The sequence below is a fragment of the Triticum aestivum genome, chromosome 2A (assembly GCF_018294505.1).
Source record: "Triticum aestivum cultivar Chinese Spring chromosome 2A, IWGSC CS RefSeq v2.1, whole genome shotgun sequence".
NCBI lineage: Eukaryota > Viridiplantae > Streptophyta > Magnoliopsida > Poales > Poaceae > Triticum > Triticum aestivum.
In genome coordinates, this window is record NC_057797.1 from 153,273,752 (window position 1) to 153,279,428 (window position 5,677).

Below are 5,677 nucleotides of genomic sequence, written 5' to 3' on the forward strand. Positions count from 1 at the left end.
ATTTGGATGATGTAGTGTTTTATTCATGTATTGTGTGAAGTGGCGATTGTAAGCCAACTATGTTACTCTTTCCCTTATGTATTACATGGGTTGTGTGAAGATTACCTCACTTGCAACATTGCTTTCAATGCGGTTATGCCTCTAAGTCGTGCTTCGACACGTGGGAGATATAGCCGCATCGAGGGCGTTACAAGTTGGTATCAGAGCCTTCCCCGACCTTAGGAGCCCAATTGCTTGATCGAATTAGCGGACGAGTTGAGTCTAGAAAAAAATGTTTTGAGTCATTTAGGAATTATATATCGGAGATTTTAGGAATTCTTTTTACTTCCCAGTCTCCTCATCGCTCTGGTAAGGCATCCTAACGTAGAGTTTTGACTCTTCTCTTCTCAAATTTCACACAGAAAAATTTTAGGATCACGCGGGTATCTTGGAATCGTTTCGATGGTTTTGTGACGAGAACATTGTCTTGGTGCCTCCTGTCAGGGGTTTTGTGGAAGTGTCCCGGGGAGTTGAGCTCTGAGGTGTTGTCGTCATAATTTTATCGTTGCAGTTCTGGAATACCTGAGTTTAGTACGCCGACATCGAAAATCTCTTTTATGCAGTTCGTTGGTGAGATAACCTCGACGCCACCCAGTACTGGGGCGGGAGTTCGGGAGTATCGCCATAACTTGTATAACGGATGCTTTTCGAAGGTTGAGGTAGATGATTTCCGAAGGTTTCTTGGTTATGTGTTGAAGGATGGATACAGCTGGATGTAGGATTTGTTAGTTTGGGTGAGATATTATGCTTCCCCTGTATCCCCAACACCTGATTGCATAACCGGAAAGGTTCGGGAGTTTCATAGGTGGGAATTCAAGTAGCTCTTAGGATATCTTTCCGACAGATGTATGATATGAAATTGGGGTTCGACGTCTAGTGGTCCGCCTATTCACGGTCGGTTTTACAGTGGTCTCGTTGTGTCTTAAAGAGTCCTTGGCTATGCCGACTCGGGGACGCTTCGTATGTCATGTGCACTGCCTTGTACATGATGGTGCTGTACGATCGAGCCCGTGTAGGCCCCACCACGAAAACTTCGGACGAAATCTCTATCATATGTTTGTTCCGGCTTATTCTGCAAGCCAATCCTTTGTGTTGTTTTCAGTTGTGGTATTCGAGTTGCTTCAATGTCAAATGTTGATTCCATACCTTTTCTAAGCGGTGTTCTCATGTTCCTATGAGAATACTAATCCTTCTTGATCATCGAGATTGTCTTGTCAATCCTTTTTCACCGGCGTGTTTCTCTTCAAGTGGATCTGATCTTTTCAACATCCGCAAGATCCAATCTCAGCTTTCTCAATGGTGTTCGTTTCACCCATCCCAAGTTGTCTTTGTTTTCCCACCCTCCCACCCTTGTTTCTCATAGGACTCGGATTTCTTTATCGAGTATCCATCTTATTGATGTGAAGTCTCTCCATTCTTCTCCATCAATGTTCTTACCCGGTGATGCTCATGAAGATTTTAACGAAGTTTCTAGTTCACCATTATTCATTCTTTTTCTTCTCCAGTAGATTTAATTCAAGCTTTGGTATTGAGCTTACTCCTTTTCTTTTTGCCCAATGCCTATTTATGTCGGTGCACCTCTTAATCATCCACTTCTCGCTATTCAATTGTTCCGGAGTGTTCAAGATATCTCGAGTCTGTTATCTCATTCAAGTCTTTTAATTCAACCGGTGCAATCTCTCCTTTAATCATTTCAACGGTGTTTCTTTGAGTGGGCCCTAACCCACAGGTCTTTTCCCAGGATCTTACCTGACTCTTCTTATTTTCCTGGAGCTATCCTCAAATTTCCTTTTGAAGTTTGACGTAAGAATGATTTATCATCAGTCAAATGCTTTTCTCCAAGATCTGTCGAATTCTTTCATCGTTGGTTCAACCCTTACATTTTTCATTCCGGAGTATCTCAACAATTTGGTGGTGTTTCTCATCGCCATTCACAGATATTGAAGACTGAAGAAGAGTTTTACCTCTATATCTTATCTGTTCTCTCAGAGATTCGTGGTTCTAATTCGAGACCATCCTTTCATAATTGTTTTGATCGTGACAATTCTTTTCACCGATCCAGAGTAATTCAAGAGTCTTCTCAGTTTGTTATCCGGAGCCCATCTATTCAGGTTTATTCATGCTCAGCTGTCAGTTATCATTCTCCTATCTTGCCGGTGCATCAATCAAATATCCTCTAATTAGTTCTTGATCTCTTCGTTCTCATGCATCTAGTTTGTCTCAAGCAGATTCGTTCATTTGCTAATTCTTACCGGTGATTCACCCCTACTTTGTTCATTTTCAATTCTTACGGTGGTTCTTCCAGATTTCTCTTCCTTATCAATTTATTCGTTGTCAATCCTACCGGTGGTTCATAGAAGACCTTCCCAAGTTGGCGCTATATCTCTCTTAATCCTTGCTACGAGAATAAGTAGTGTGTAAAATCCGTTGATTGTCATCAATTTAATTGGTGAAGGATACGCATAATGTAATTCTTATTCTTGTTTCATCGAGTTTGTTCAATTCCTGTTTTTCTGGAGTGGCTCATCATACTTATTCTTGCTTTCAATAGCTCATCTTTCTTTTCCGGAGTTCCAAGCTCTTTCAATTTACTTCATCACGAAGATTCATCTAATCATTGCAAGGATTCACCTTGTGTTTTCAACTTCTCTTTCTTTTTCGTTTGATCATCCTTTTGTTACCAGAGTTCTTCTTGAAGGTTCTACATGATGGTTCATCAAGGATTTATATTCCTTCTCGAAACGTTCATCAACTTTCTTTTCAGAGGAGCTCAAGTTTTCTTCATCTTGCAATCCGGAGTTCAATCTTTCTTCCGTATCATTGGGGATGGTATTATGTCATTCTTAATAATTTGAGTTCATGTTTCATAACTCACATGTTGTTATGAATGAGGTATTTTAAATCCATCAACCTATTCGTTGGAATTATCTTGGGTTATACTTCACCTAAAGCCTTCCCTAAGGTTTGTTGCTATCCATGGTGCTTATAAAGGACCCAAGTTCTTCTTTATCCTCCCGGTGATATAAGTTTCTCGTCTCCTTATTCATATCAATCCAATTCTGCTTCCTGTGAGTGGCAGGTTGTCACCTCATAATTTGAGATGTATTCCATAAGACCATATCAAGCTTATTCTTTTCGTTGTTGGTTTCCAACAACTCCGTTCAACCCTTCTCCTATAGATGCCTTTTCAGTCTCTTTTGTAGCAGAAGTTGGCCTTTTCTTCTACATTCTTTTATTCCAATGATCTATCTTCTATTATTTCTTCCGAAGGCATTGTGATGTTTCACTCTTCGACCCATCATTCCATTTTGTCAAAGATCATGTTCTTTCCTTTTGCTTATCCATTCAACCGGAATGTCGTGTTTTCATTCAAGTTCTCTCATCTCATCAAGTTTTTCCCCCTCTCTTTTCAACCAGGGCCATGTCTGAAATCTTTCTTACCCCTTGTACCATTCTTTCAATAGTTCCGGAGGGAGTATGTTTGATCTCATCAAGTATCCTCTCATCTTGTCAAGTTCATGTTCTTTTCCTTCCATTTTCAGTCGGAGTGCTGCCCTAATTATATCATTCTTATTCCTTCTCTATTTTTTTGACCGGAGTGGCTTCAATGTCTATCTTGTCACTTAAGCTCGCCTTTTTCACCGTATTTCTGGTTCCTTGTCCAACAGAGTGATTTCATTTCGTTCATCTCCATTGTATTTTTTCTTTCAATTGTTCAACCTCTCAAGGTTCATGGTTTCACTCGTTTGTCAAAGAAGCAACTTAGTTTTTTACTGCTTATCTTCCTCTTCCGTTGTCCCTCCGGTGCCATTCTAGATCTCGGGACGAGATCCTCTCGTAGTGGTGGAGTGTTGTAACGCCCCGTGACCGATGTGCCAGGTGTCGTCCAGTTATTCGCTGTTGTTGCCATGTCATTTGCTTGCGTGTTGCATTTCATCTTGTCATCATGTGCATTGCATCATCATGTTTTCAAAACCTGCATTCGTCTGGGTTCTCCGAGTTCCGTCCATTGTCCGTTCTGAGCCCAGACACACTTGCACGCGCCCGCGGCATGTCCGAAATAGTATTTTATAAGTGGCCGGAAAATGTTCTCAGATTGGGATGAAAGTTGACGTGTGGTCTTGTTATAGTGTAGGTAGACCACCTGCCAAGTTTCATCGCAATCGGAGTTCGTTTGACGCCCCAACGGATAACTATAGCGACATTATAGTCGGTCTAACGTCGGACGTTTTTGGTCTCCAGAAACAGTTGCCGGGCTGCACTCCTCTCCTCTCATCTCAGTCCAACCTCTTTTCACAACCCACCTGCAGCCCACCTAAAACCTCCTCCGTTCCGGGCCGTCAGATCGCGATCGGAGGCTCTGAAACGCTCCAAAAGCCCCCCAAACCCACCAAAACCCTAGCCCCTTCCTATTTAAGCAACCCCCTTGCCATTTTGGGCGTCCCTAGCCCCTAAACCTACCCTAACCCTCCTCCCACCTCTCAGCCGGCAGCCACCTACCCCCCTCCTCAATCTCAGCGCCGGTCTAACCCGCCGCCGCCACTTGGCGCACCGCCATTCGCCCCCGCCGCCATCTGCGCTGGATGCAACCAACCGCCGCTCGCCACCTCAGCGTTTGCCTCCCTCCACCTCCCCAGAGCCCGGCGAAGCCCATGGCAGACCCGCCACGGGCCAATCTGGGCCCGAGGACACCCGCCGCGAGCCCGCGCGCGCGATCCACGCAGCACCCCGCAAACCTCTCGCCGGCGACCCCGGTCTCCACCGCTGGACTCCGCCGGCGCCGTCCCGGACGTTCCTCGTCACTCCGCCGCCGGCGAGCACCAACCCAGGTCACGCCGCCCGCCTCCTTCCCCTTCCCGACTGGATCTCTCCCATCTCACCCATCTATCTCTCTGTAGGGCGCCCCGACGGAGATCCCCTCACCGCTGCCTCGGATCTCGCCGGGATGCTCTGGATCCGGCGCCTCCCTGCACCCACCGTGTCGGCCTCCCTCTTTGGAGATTGGATCCACCATACCCGACTCGTTCCTCGCCGTCTGCCGCCTCCCCGCGTCTTCCTCTCGCCGGGAACCCGCCCTGCGCGTCGCATGCCTGTTAGCTCTCCAGCACCGACCGTCCTCGTTCGTTAACGCCTGCCTCCCCGGTCCAGGCGGGATCGGGAGGAGGACGTCCTCCACGTGGGCCTCTGCGGCCCAGGATCCACGGATTGCTCCGGTCGGCCTGCTTTGCCAACGGGCCCAAGGCCCAGGGTGTGCAGCCCCCGAGCACCCCCTCCTCTTGATTTTTGTCCTTTCCTGTTAGCCCAGCCAGATGCGGCCCGTGTTATTTTTTTCCCTGCGCTGCGATTTTAGCTATTTTCCAGAGAACGCCTGTTTTACAGAAAGCCCCCTAAACTTCATGCATTTAATAACTCCACAACCGTGCATCGGATCTAAATAAATTATATATGAAACTTGCTTAGAATTTTGTCTAGATTCATAATATCCAACTTTCATCCATGTTTAAAATGTTTAAAATGTTGTTTGATTAATTTTGCCCCTATGTCATGTTAAAATGCTTTAATTCATAACTAAATAACCGTAACTCGGAATTTAATAAATTTTATATGTAAATGGGGTAGAAAAATGCCTAGTTTAACA